Source organism: Lipotes vexillifer, unplaced genomic scaffold, assembly GCF_000442215.2.
Source record: "Lipotes vexillifer unplaced genomic scaffold, Lipotes_vexillifer_v1.1 scaffold445, whole genome shotgun sequence".
NCBI lineage: Eukaryota > Metazoa > Chordata > Mammalia > Artiodactyla > Lipotidae > Lipotes > Lipotes vexillifer.
Window position 1 is genome coordinate 2,129,668 of NW_006774995.1, and position 13,652 is coordinate 2,143,319.

Here is a 13,652-nt window from a genome sequence, read left to right on the forward strand (position 1 = left end):
TGTACTAGGAAAAAATGCCTATGGATGTAAGACAGACATATTTTCTAATTTTAAGAATATTACCTGGACACCATTTCTCAGTTTACCATGAGGTACTCAAAATCTATTCTGAACAACAAATGCAAACGGAAGATGCCCCACTGCTCCCTATGAGTGGGGGAAGGATAGGAAAAGGAAGGGTGAAATCATTTAAAGCATGGCTCTGTGATGACAGATTTCATGCAATGAACTCATATGAAGTTTTGCTTCTTAGGGCCAGGTGGGCTCCAGTTTGCAGTAAATATAGACTTAAATGATGGTGTTCAACTGCACGGTTATTATCTTCACTTTAAAAAAATAAGAAAGAAAATATAGAAGATGCATGGGCTGTTCTTGATTTAGCATTATGATACAATTGAGTTTTTTTGGGTTTATTTGTTTTTTGGGTTTTGCCAGTCCCTGACAAAGATTCTCTCCTTGACCAAACTCTAATCAGCCTCCTTTGAGCCCTTTTTAAACTAGGCCTCGACTTTTGGACTTCCCTATTTGTCTCTCCATTGCCCAATTTTAGCAAGAATCCTAAGTCAGTTTAACCCACACTTGATATCTGATCACCCTCAATATCTAATTAAGTTCTTATCCTCCAATATCCCACTGGTGGGGTCTGGTCACCCTCCTTGCCTTCAGTGAGAATCCTGGTGGCCAGGTTTAGCCAGAATCTTCCCTTACCCCTGATGTTTCCTCTTAGTAATTTTCTATCCACTGACCCCACCCTGCTCCTTGGCCATAAATTCCCACTTTTCTTTGTCGTATTTGGAGTTGAGCCAATCTTTCTCTCCCACTGTGAATCTCCATTGCAGTGGTCCCCATGCTTATCGCAATGGTCCCCCTTGAATAAAGTCTCCCTTATCGTTCTTTAACAAGTGTCATGAATTTTAAACCTCCTCCTTGGAATCAGGAGATTGTGCTGCTTGCTAAAGACCCAAGATGGCTTGTGCTGTGTCATGCCTTCTCCTTAACTGTCACAATCTCTGGATACGCTGGCTGGTCCACTCTCAGTTCCTGTCCCTGCCTGACCTACTACCAGCTCTATGCCTGAGATCTCCTTGCTCCTGTTGAGGTGAAGACACAGCACCCATGGACTGACTGGGCCTGGAGAGAAAAGCCAGATGAAGCTTCTCTGGCCAGACCTGAGATGGCATGACAACTTCCGAAATCTATTTGTTGGCATTGAGCACCTTAGGCTCAGACCTTTGAATGTTCCCAGTGGTCTCATTCAGATTGCTTTTAGAATCTGCTTAAACCATTGTGTTTCAAGTGTCCCAGGCCCTGTGGTGCAAGCGTCTAGGTTTGGCAGGTGGGCTGGCTTAGGTCTAGGACTGTGCTGGGGACTCAGGGTAACACGCTCCTTGGCCATTTTCTCCCGCAGCGCAGCCAAGGTGCTGAGCCTCTGCCTGGCCTGAAATCCTAAGGACATCTTTCTCGTGCAAAGTCAGCCTCTGTTGAGGTCCTGAGACCCGCTTCTCAGAACTAGGTTCTTGCCTCCTGCTTTGTGTCCACTCTCTGCTTATAAGTCTGATCTGGCAACTGAGTCCTTGTCTCATCTTCCGCCAGACTGGAGCTCCTGACTCCTTCCCCTGCTCAGGACCCATGGACCTTCAGGGATTTTTTGGTCAACCTCTCTCATCGGCCTCATGCCCAGATATCCTGGGACCAGAATCCTGCTCCTGAGTGTTGGACTAGGTTTGGCCCCTCGTTCCAACATTATCCCCTCCAACCTTCTTTACACAACCTCTAGAGTGACTTTCTAAAGACAAATATGTGATCCTATCACCATTTGGCTTAAAACACTTCAAAGCTTCGTCATTGCCTTTGGAAAAAGTTCAAAGGTCAAGATGTGGAAGCCCCTCACCAGACTGCAGTATGGCAGTGAAAAGCATAGACATTACAGTCAGACTGCCTGCCTTCAGATACTGCCTCTGTCACATATTACCTGTGTGCCCTTGCTCTCCGGGACTCAGTTTCCTTATCTGTAAAATGGGGATAAGATATTTATTCATGGCAGTGTCATGAGGATTAAATGAGTTATACCTAAAGCATTTGTAACAGAATCTGGCACATGATAAGCATTATATGTTTTAACTGTTGTTATCACTCAAGATTAGGTCTCCAGCCATCCATTTTTACCATATACTCCATTCAGAGAATTTCTCTTGAACATGTCCCATTTTATATTTTTATCTGTGAATGTGCAGCTCCCCTGCACGAAATACTTTTCCAGTTTTTTCAATTAGTCTAACTTCTACTTCTTTCGAGCCCAGCAGGATTTCATCTCAGGAGAAGCTTTCCTCTGACTCCCATATGATTTAGATGAATCTCCCATAGTGCACCTGCAACACCTAGCATCACACTTATCACACTGTCTTTTAATCTGTAATTTACATATTGTTTCACTTGCAGGACTAGAAGCATCTCCAGAGGCAGGGAGGCTTGACAGTGTTTGCAGAGAGTAAATACTCAGTGACTGAATCCCATTGCTTGTGAAGCTGTGATTACAACCCTGGTCTCCCTGGCTATCACAGGAGCCAAGCCTGACTGTGCTTTAGTGGAAGCCCCGAGTAGTTGGAGCCAGGGCCACAACAGGGCTATGCAACTCAGTCTCTGGGTGGTGATGACTCATCGCTGGGGCTTTACCTTCCAGAGTTTCTTCTCGTAGATGGGAGCTCCTAAAATGTCTTCCCTTCCACTGGCTCCATAATTCCAGCACTACCTGCCAACTTTGAGGAAGACATGCTCTACTCTGGGGACAAACTGCTGAACAAAGAATTTCTTGCTGCAGAGTGTGTGATGGAAACATAATAAGAAATGTATGTTTGGTCTCTGACCCCTGTTCCTGACACAGAGCATCTAAAACCCTTGTAATTCCTGAGTGATAGGGGCATAGGAACCTTTTTGGTTATGACTGGTCTCAGTCCCTGGTTCCTGACACAAGGGCTTCTAAGACCCTTGGAATTTCCAGCATGCAAGAGTGTCTTTTCGTATGTTAATGAGGTGACTGGTAACTGGAAGCCCCTAGAGGGCTTCAGGATAGGGGGCTGGTTGCCAGGAGAACCAGCCTGTGATTGGAGAGTTAGAAACTTCAGCTCTCTCCCTCCCCACCTCTAGGGAGGAGAGAAGGGCTGGAGATTGAATTCAATCACCAGTGATTAAATCAGCCCTGTCTGTGTAATGGACCCTCCATAAAAACCCTAAAAGAAGGGGTTCAGAGCACTTCCAAGTTGGTGAACACATCGAGATGCTGGGAGCATAGTGTGTCTGGACAGGGCTTGGAAGCTCTGCACCCCTTGCCACATACCGTGCCCTATGTAGCTCTTCCATTTGACGGCTCCTGAGTTATAGCCTTTATAATAAACCGGTAATAGTATGTAAGGCGTTTCCCTGAGTTCTGTGAAGCTGTTCTGGCAAATTACGAACACAAGGAGGGGCTGGTGGGAACCCCTAATTTATAGCCTGTTGGTCAGAAGTGTGGGAGGCCTGGATTTGCAATTGGTGTCTGAAGTCCTGGCGGGGTTCGGGGGTGCAGTCTTATGAGACTGAGCCCTTAACCTGTGGGGTCTGCACTGACTCTGGCTGCTCGTGTCATAGTTAAAGGGTGGGACACACGGCTGGTGTCTGGAGAGTTGTATAATTGCTTGATGTGGGACTTCCCACTCCCCCAACACACACACACACACACACACACACACACACACACACACACACACACACACACACACAATTTGGTGAGTAGGGAGCAGAGGAACAGTTTTCTTTTTTGTGACCATAACTGACACAGTCTAAAGAGATGATCAGAGAGTCCAAGAAGAATACCCTGACTGGCAGAGACTTCTAGGTACCTAAAAGTATCTATTTCCCCTTTTACTTAGTAATTTATTCAGAGTTGCAATGAATCCAACCGAAAGACCACATTTTCCACATATGTACCTTGCAACTAGATGTGACCATATGAGTAGATTCTGACAAGGGCGTTTTATGCAAAAGTGTTGGTTGATACTTCTGGCAAGCCTTTGTAGAAGGGGAAGAGTGTAACCTTCCTCATCTGTCCAGCTCTTTGGAATGTGCTTGTGAGGGCTGCAGCTATAACAGCCACTATGGGGCATGAGGCCGAGGCCCACAGCCTAGAGACGGAATAGAAAGCTAAAAGGAGCCTGAGTCTCTGACTGCCATAAAGCCACCTTAGCAGCCCTCGTCTGCCAACCTCTGGCTTTTGCCAGGGCTCTTTTTGATTTTCTGTCTCATGCAGCTAAACCTAATCCAGCTGATCTCGTGTGTAACTCATTCTTGTCAGAGCATGGTCACATGAAAAACATCTGGGTGAATTTGGACCATGTCTCAAAATCAAGCCTCAAATGGACGGTCTAGTCTACTCTGGGAGTCTGCATATTCCCAGGCTGTGGAAACCTTTGGCCATCTCCTACCTCCTGCGCACACTCCTTGTGATTCCTGACGCCTCTGCCTCCGCTCTCTGCTTTCTTCTGACCTTCCCTTGGATTTGACCTCCTGTCTGTCATAGACCCTCTGCTCAGCTTGTTTCACCACCGAGCTCTACAGCTCCAACCCTGCCTCTCCCTGATTGTGTCTACAGCCCTTAGATACTCTCTCTGTACTGACAAGTAGAAACAGCATGAAGAGTGAGAGAGAGACTTCTAGAAGCTCTGCTAACAGGAATTTTTTCTCTTCCACCAGCCCATGGGACCCGCAGTTTTACATGAGTTTTATATTTAAGGTCACTGTGTCACACCTCTCTGACAGACACTTCCTGGGCTGGGAGAGCCCCAGGGCCAGCCGGCCCTTTGGAAGGTACTGTGAGAGGCTGGGGGTGACTCTTTCATGCCAGCCTGCTGATTTACAAGGGGAACCATTCTGCAGCCATCTTAAAGAGGCCCTAAATTGAAGGAAGGCCACAGCCACCTGGCTGTGCGCCGTCAGCATGATCCCTGGCATCCCCGCCTCACCCTTGGGATATTTCCTCTCCCAAAGCTAACTTTAATCACCGGCTTAATTAGAGTCTCTTAGAGATGATTACATCTTTCTCTGATGAAAACAGATCCCATCAGACTGAGGGCTGAACACCCTGCTCCCCGCTGCTGCCCACAGCACGACCCCAGTGTGCAAAGTTACAATCGCCTTGTTAGACCTCACACAGGGGAATTTGGGGTCGAGGAATGTGTCTTTCTTAAACTGTTCCCACATCCAGGACTGTATTTTAATTAACCTTCAATCCCAGGCAAGTATGTGATAGCCCTCTTTAAGAGTATCCGTTTGCTGGCTTGGTAGAAATTCAGGGGCTCCCTTTTAAGCCGGCCGGTGTTTCTCAACCTGTGTCCTTGGAAACTGGCCAAACGGCAGCAGCAAGCTTTCTATCTGCTCTCACAAAGATGGCACAAATTGCTACTGTTTCTATGACAACTGATGGCTTTCTTTTTTTTTCGTTTTCTACAAGCTGCCTGTATGATGGACCAGCAGCATGTGGAAGAAATTTGCAAGGCAGAGACTAGCCTGGTAGATTGCTGAAGAAACACAGGCAGAGATTTTATTGTCTTTCCTGGTCCTGGTTCTTTGTCTCTGCCTTCTGTTCCAGTGTTTGCCATGCAAGTCACATAGAAGTAGGAATAATAGCTGCTAGGCTGAGCGAAGAGAGACCCCAGCAATTTGTATGCAATCTCATTTGAACTCTTGGATTTGGGAAGGCAGTTTTGCTTCATTTTTTTTTTTTTTTTTAAACTCTGCTGTTCAGCTTCTTGCACTTAATGAGGCCTTTCGGATGGGAAAACTAGCAAACAGCCAAAGAAGAGTTCTGCCCTTTAAGCAATTGCTTTCTAGATTCTTTACCAGAATACTGTTGTGCTATGAAGGTGAGTTAAGGATCTTTATATTTGTAATCTACGGTGCCTACATCAAACAAACCACACTCTCCGTGTGGTTGCTTTAGCAGTGTCATTTAACATCCTGTGCCATAAAATGAAGAAACTGTAGGAAAAATTAACTGTCTGAGGATAATAATTACCAAATTAGTTAAATAGCTCAGGTCAGTGGTTTGCACTCTGAGGGCTGAATATCTTTGGAAAGACCTTAGTGTCAATGCGAAGTAAGGTAAATCTATTAGAAGATCAGTATTTTCCACAGTCTGAATAAATACAATGGCTCCCATGGATTGGTAATTTTATTTTTCAACTGTGAGTGGATGCTGTTCCAAACAGTGAAATGCAAATTCACTCTAAAAAGTGCCTATATCAGCAGAAGTTTCGGTCATTATTTTCTCAGTCAACAGGTACAAAACAAACACCTGCCACAGTGGGAGAGGACTCTTTAAAAAAAAAAAATTATTTATTTGTTTATATTTAGTTGCACTGGGTCTTAGTTGTGGCTCTCAGGCTCCTTAGTTGCAGCATGCATGTGGGATCTAGTTCCCTGACAAGGAATCGAACCCTGGTCCCCTGCATTGGGAGCGGGGAGTCTTAACCACTGCTCCACCAAGGAAGCTCACAGGAGAGAACTCTTGGCATTTTAAAGTATTAGATGAGAGTTCTTATAGGCAAAGTGTTTGGGGGAACTCATCTATATAGTTTTCCCAGCTGAGTAGTGACGTTCCAAGAACATTTTGGAGGCTGGAGCATCAAACATCTGAAGAGGGGTTTAGAGATGCATAATCTGTCTGGGGAGCAAATACAAAGATCATTCCATGGACAGATTTAGGGACAGAAAGGTTAAGTCTTGGGTCTGAGATCACACAGCCAGAGGGCAGAGTCTTGTGTCTAGTTCTCAGCTGTGATGTAAATTTGGATGCAGGTGATGAAAGGCTTAGGTTAGGGAGAGAAAAAACTCAGATCGTGAAGGGGCTTGCCTTAGACCATGTCTCTGGGTCCTTCCAGCTGTGATATTCTGAGACTTGAAAGAACAAGTGGCTTGAAACTGTCTAAGCTGACTGTTTTTCGAAGCTGAAAGGACAGGAATAAATGCAAAGTTACCCAGGCAAGTGGCACCTGTTCCTGGCTGGGGAACTTGCGGCGTGTGACCTCTGTGGGGAGTTCATTCCACCACGGTGTGGTGGGGGTCTGCCCAGAAGGAGGCTTCATGCCATCCGGAGCCCTCCAAGGTTCACCTTTGTATCCTTATCTCTCTTGGTTCAACTTCTTAGGCCCTTTCGTGCAGTCAAACCCATCTACTTAGAGTGTCAGGTCTTCAAGTTTTTCTCACTCTGTTTCCTCCTAGTGCCAAATGGGGACACATTATAGTAAAATGGAAATACTGATTTAGGAGTTACAGTGCGTCCAGACTATGGCTCTGCTACAGATTAGCTGTGTGACTTCTCTGTGCTTTAGTTGTCTTTTGAAAAAAAATCAAGCTATAAGAACTACTTACTGTAAGTTTTGCAGTATAAACGAGTTAGTGCAGGTACCGCCCTGAGCTGATTGGTACTCACATAATAGGTACTCAGTAAAAGAGTGACTTTCAATGACTAAGAATGTCCCTCTCTACCTGTAACCATTCAACCCGCCCTTTCCTCAAGATTTTGCTGCAGCATCTTTAAAACAGCAAAGCCTTCCCAGCTCATTCTAGCCCACAGTGATCTCTTAGTGTTCTGAACTGTCTAGTTGACTTATTTGACAATTAATCTCGTAACATTTTATGATTTTTTTGTGTGCACAGTTTTGATATCTTTCATATCTTATCTTTTTTAGAAATAGCTTTCCTGTGGAATTTCCTCTGCTTGCCTGTATGATTCTGGTACACCTGTGACTGTGGCGTCTATATCCTTCAATCTCTAGTGCTCTGCACAGTGACAGTGTCTTGGTAGGTGTATCAGTAAGAGCTGTTTGATTTAATAAATGCATTTCTAGTGTTGACTGTTGCAGTCCTAGACATGACTGAAGGGATTGTGTTTGGAACATGTAGATAATCAATCATTGGTCCAGGTTTTAAGGTATCTGTTAGAAAGTATTGCTACTCAGAATCTAAGCTCATGGTTATGAAAGAATTGATGGAACTGTGAATACCGAGCCTACCAGCATCCCAGCTCCCTACCAGGGCCATTTGAACACTTCATGTTAGTAATAACGTCCTGGCAGGACAGTGTGGGCTTCCCATGAACAGTTAATTAGGGGGATCAAGTTCATTATATAAAGTGGTTGAGTTTAGAACAAGTTAAATAAGAAGATTAAAATCATTTCAGAGGAAACATTTCATGGGATATTAATACATTGGCTGTAAATAATGAAAGATGAGAGCATTAAATCCTACCAGCAATATATTAACCGCAAGGGAGCTAACTTGTAAATGAGTGCTTTGCTTCTGTCTGAGCTGCATTTTCATTTGCTGAAAGGAATGCTGAGAATGGCTACCAAGGAGTCACCTTTGGTAAGATGTGACGGTAGCTTTTTTTTTTTTTGCAGTACGCGGGCCTCTCACTGTTGTGGCCTCTCCCGTTGCAGAGCACAGGCTCCGGACGCACAGGCTCAGCGGCCATGGTTCACGGGCCCAGGCGCTCCACGGCATGTGGGATCTTCCAGGACCGGGGCACGAACCCGTGTCCTCTGCCTCAGCAGGTGGACTCTCAACCACTGCACCACCAGGGAAGCCCATTAGTGTAGCTTTTAATAGCTGAGTTCTTGTGGACTCATTGCAATGTTTGGGCTTGGATTCTTTAGCAGTGAAAAATAAATGTCCTAGAGAAGAACAAAGATACATTATATTTTTTAAAGAATTAATAACATTCCCTTAATAGAGAAGAAAAATTCACTGCATGCTTTCTCATAGTACACTTTTATGGCATGCCCAGGAGTGGATTCCAAATGTAGGGATTTTACTGGCATCCATGGGTGGTGGTGGGGGAGACAGATGAGGCATTGGTGGTGACAGTTTTCCAGGATCTAGCTTACCTCGTCCCTTTTTGTAACAAGGTGGTACACAGAGTGGGACAGATGCTTGGAGGAGAGGAGCTGGGAGGGAGACAGCTGAGGCCCCAGATTGTTTTCCCTTGCCCCTAATTTGCTCCAGAAATCATCCTGTTGTGAAAGCTGAAGGAAGGGCATAGGGATAAAGAATTGTTAATGGAAAGGCAGAAAAAAAAAATCACTATTGCTCCGTGTGGCTGAGCTTTGACAGTACTTTAAAATGAGAGTTTAAAAGTCTGGTCTTGGGCTTCCCTGGTGGCTCAGTGGTTAAGAATCCGCCTGCCAACGTGCCCTAGAGCCTGTGCTCTGCAACAAGAGAAGCCACGACAATGAGAGGCCCGCACACCGCAACCCACAACCCACAAGGAAAGCCCGTGCATAGCAACGAAGACCTAACACAGCCAAATATAAAATAAATAAATAAATAAATTTATAATAAAAAAAAAAAGGCTGGTCTCTGGAGACTATCAGAAGAACAAGCCGTGTTTTGTGAAATCTGGAATTGGTGGATAAGGGGAGGTTTGAGCTTTCCTTGACATTTACCTGCCTTTTTTATTGACTTCAAATTTGAATTAAATTAATCTTACTTAACCTAGTCTGGCTCCTTACATTTTTGCTAAATATCCCCCAAAATCTCCTTTAATTTTATGGAAAGAGACCTGGACACATGAAGGTAGATTGGTGACTTACTAGGGCTACAAATTAGTATCAGAACCAAAAATAGAATACAAAACTAGATATGAGCAGTTATTTGCTTTAACTATTATCTGTTCTTTGTTAGCACTAAAGAGTTTATTTTGTTGCTAGGATACATTCTGGTCACAATGAATACACTTGGCTTGATTCATTGTCTTGGAGTCTTAATAGTTATTTTATTTCTTCAATTCACAAAATTTTATAATTCATCATGAGTGTTTTAGGCAATTAGTACAAATTAGAAAGGTCCTATACACCACAGATTTCCTGCAAGACACTCTTTAGTGATTACAAATCCAGTTTCACTAAATCTTGGTAAGGATAAAGCAATTATCTGAAGTTCATAGGAGACATCACATTTCTCTTATTTTTTTCTATATGGTCCATTAAATCCAGTATTTTTATTTGAATGCCAAATTGCACCTTTTGAATTATACACACCTCAATATGTAGTGATAAACAGAAATTCAGTAGAGTCTTTTTCTAACAATCAGCGAATGCTCTAAACCATTTCTTTGTTCCTTTCCCACAAGAACTGGGAAAGGAACACTTCCAAAACCAACACTCTGTTGCACAGAAATTCTAATACTGCTCTGTTCTGTAATCAGATTTTACTGGCATCTAATGCAACTGGGTTTATGATTCTTTAAAAACAACCCACAATATTAACTGTTTTTTGTTTTCTATCTACCCTTTTGTTAAGGTAGATTTTTTGTTTTTCTCCCTGTGAAGGGTAAAGACAGAATAGTCCAAGCCTATAAAAGCACTAGTGTCATTTAGAATCCAAAATGTGAAAGGTTCAATGTAATTAACACAGTAACAGTTTGCTTCACAGCTTTTTTTTTTTTTGAAATTGACATATCATAGACAGCTGTACTGCTCCTCAGTTTGGTAACATTAATAAACAAGTGCTTGTAATTTAAGAGTAATTATGAATCCATCCATGTGTGATTTTCTAATGAAGTCAAGAAATCAGCAGTTGAGAGGCATTCTTTACTTCTTAATTAGGAAACTAGCAACAAGTTTTTGCTCATAATCCTTCCCATTGTCTTTTTTTTTAATTTTTAAAATGTTATTTATTTATTTTTGGCTGCATTGGCTCTTCATTGCTGCGCCAGGGCTTTCTCTAGTTGCCGTGAGCGGGGGCTACTCTTTGTTGTGGTGCACAGGCTTCTCATTGCGGTGGCTTCTCTTGTTGCAGAGCCCGGGCTCTAGAGCACAGTCTCAGTAGTTGTGGCGCATGGGCTTAGTTGCTCCGTGGCATGTGGGATCTTCCTGGGCCAGGGCTCGAACCAGGGTCCCCTGCATCGGCAGACGGATTCTTAACCACTGTGCCACCAGGAAAGCCCCCCATTGTCTTGCTCTTATGTAATGGTATGATAAAGTCATTGCATTTAGACAATGCTGAATTTGACAGCACAGTACTTAGAGCTATGAAATCCTTTTCTCTGTGACTTTCAGAAGCAATGCTATTAATCATGAAATATATTTGCATTTGGCAGAAATAAAATGCTTTGAGATCCTTGGATAGAAAGTGCCATAGAAAATTATAGCACATTCCATTCTCTAATAATTTTTTGAGAGAGACAAGTGATAAGTATTATTGGATTCATTTTCCATTTAGAAACATTTGACAATGTAACTGACTTCCCCAAAGCCACACTGTAAGAATGTAAAAGAACTTAGGTGTTGATTCTTGACACCTCCAAAAGACCATTAGAATAAACTATTGCTCAAACAAAGGTGAGTTTATCACTTACTGAAATAGGGAGAACACCCCCTTGATAATGTCTAGGATGCAAGAAGAGAGAGGTCAGAGGCAGAAATTCACAGCATTTGAAAGTCTGATTGAAAGTAGGTGGAATTTCCATAAGGGGATCTGATTGGGATCAAGCGAAGTTCAAGTTCAATATTTAGGATTGGTGGATCAAGTGTTTACACCCTTTACACTCTTATTTTCCTTGGCAAGAATTTTCTGGAGCAAATAGTAGAGGCACACTGATGTAAGAACCTTAGTTCTTAGTCCTGATAATTCAGCTCTGGGAGTGTGGGCCCATAGATTCCTGATTAGATTAGTTCAGAATTTATCCATCTATCCACCCATCCATCCACTACCATCTACCCATCCAACCAACATTCTTTAAGCACCTACCGTTTGTAAGGTGTTATGATGAATAGTAAGGATACAGAGGTGAATGACAGGGGTTTTGCCCTTGAGAGACTCACAGTCTAACAGGATTGACAGGTATTTTAAGATATGATTATAATAACAAATGTACAAAGGGAGAGATAAGACAAGAAATATCAATTCCTGCCCAGCTGTGAAGGGCTTCAGATGTAATGCTCAGGGGATCTGGCTTTATTTGATAGGCCAAAGACTTTCAGCCTTGGCTGGACTTTAATGGCACCTGGAGATTAAAACCAAAAGAATGATGGTGCTACCCCAGACCAATTAAAGTCAGAATATCTGGGACAGGGCCTGGACATTTAATGCCCTGGTAATTCTACTGTGCAACCAGGATTTAAGAACCCTGCCAGTGTGATTGGGGCACCATCAAGGTTTTCAATGGAGACAATAACCAGTTTTGAAGTGGGTATAAATGCTAGTGACAATAAGAAGATTGGAGCAGCTGGAAACAAAGAGAACAGATGATTCTTACAGTATGTGAGGCAGAGTCTGAGTAGAGGCAGTGGCCGGGGCTGCAGAAGTGGACAATTCAAGAGGTATTTGGGAGTTATACTTGGTGCCCCTCTGATTAGATACATCAGCCCTTCATTTTCGCCATAGCATTGAGCAAGAACATATAGTAAGTGCTCAAAAATACATGAGCTGATGGGGCTTCCCTGGTGGGGCAGTGGTTGAGAATCTGCCTGCTAATGCAGGGGACACGGGTTCGAGCCCTGGTCTGGGAGGATCCCACATTCCGCGGAGCAACTAGGCCCGTGGGCCACAACTGCTGAGCCAGCGTGTCTGGAGCCTGTGCTCCGCAAAAAGAGAGGCTGCGATGGTGAGAGGCCCGCGCACCGCGATGAAGAGTGGCCCAAATACAAAAATACCACATCCAACTTTCTCTTTCTAGAAGACAACAAATCGGGGCTTCCCTGGTGGCGCAGCGGTTGAGAGTCTGCCTGCTAATGCAGGGGACATGGGTTCGTGCCCTGGTCTGGGAAGATCCCACGTGCCGCGGAGCAACTAGGCCCGTGGGCCACAACTGCTGAGCCAGCGTGTCTGGAGCCTGTGCTCCGCAAAAAGAGAGGCTGCGATGGTGAGAGGCCCGCGCACCGCGATGAAGAGTGGCCCCTGCTCGCCACAGCTAAAGAAAGCCCTCACACAGAAACGAAGACCCAACACAGCAAAAATTAATTACCCCCAACATCTTAAAACAAAAAAACAAAACAAAAAATCTCGCCTCTGGATGTCTTCTCTGTCTCGCTATCCCCTTTACCCTAGAGTTTGGCCCATGATTCTCTACTCAAAGAAGATCTTATAATAAAAAAAAAAAAAATACATGAGCTGAACTGAACATTGAAACTTTATTTGATGCTTAGTATGTCAACTATAGCATAGGAGAGGGCAAAACCAGTCTGCTGTGGCTTTGTGGAAAGAGTATGAGACCAGGGGTTATGGTCTTGCTTTTGATCATTTATCTGCATCAGGTAAGTCCCTAAATGGCTCTAGGACTCAGTACAATGAAGACCATGGTTTCCTCTCTGTAATCTTCCCAGGGATGTTCTATGAACAGATGAGATCATTGCTGTGAAAGAATGTTGAACATTAAAAAGAAGTGGTAACAAAACGAGGCCCAGGGAAGCCCCCTAAACCCAATATGCAAAGACATCCCTGTGATGGGGATTTTTTTTTTTTTTTGCAGTACGTGGGCCTCTCACTGTTGTGGCCTCTCACTGTTGTGGCCTTTCCCGTTTCGGGGCACAGGCTCTGGACGCGCAGGCTCGGTGGCCATGGCTCACGGGCCCAGCCACTCCACGGCATGTGGGAACTTCCCAGACCAGGGCATGAACCCG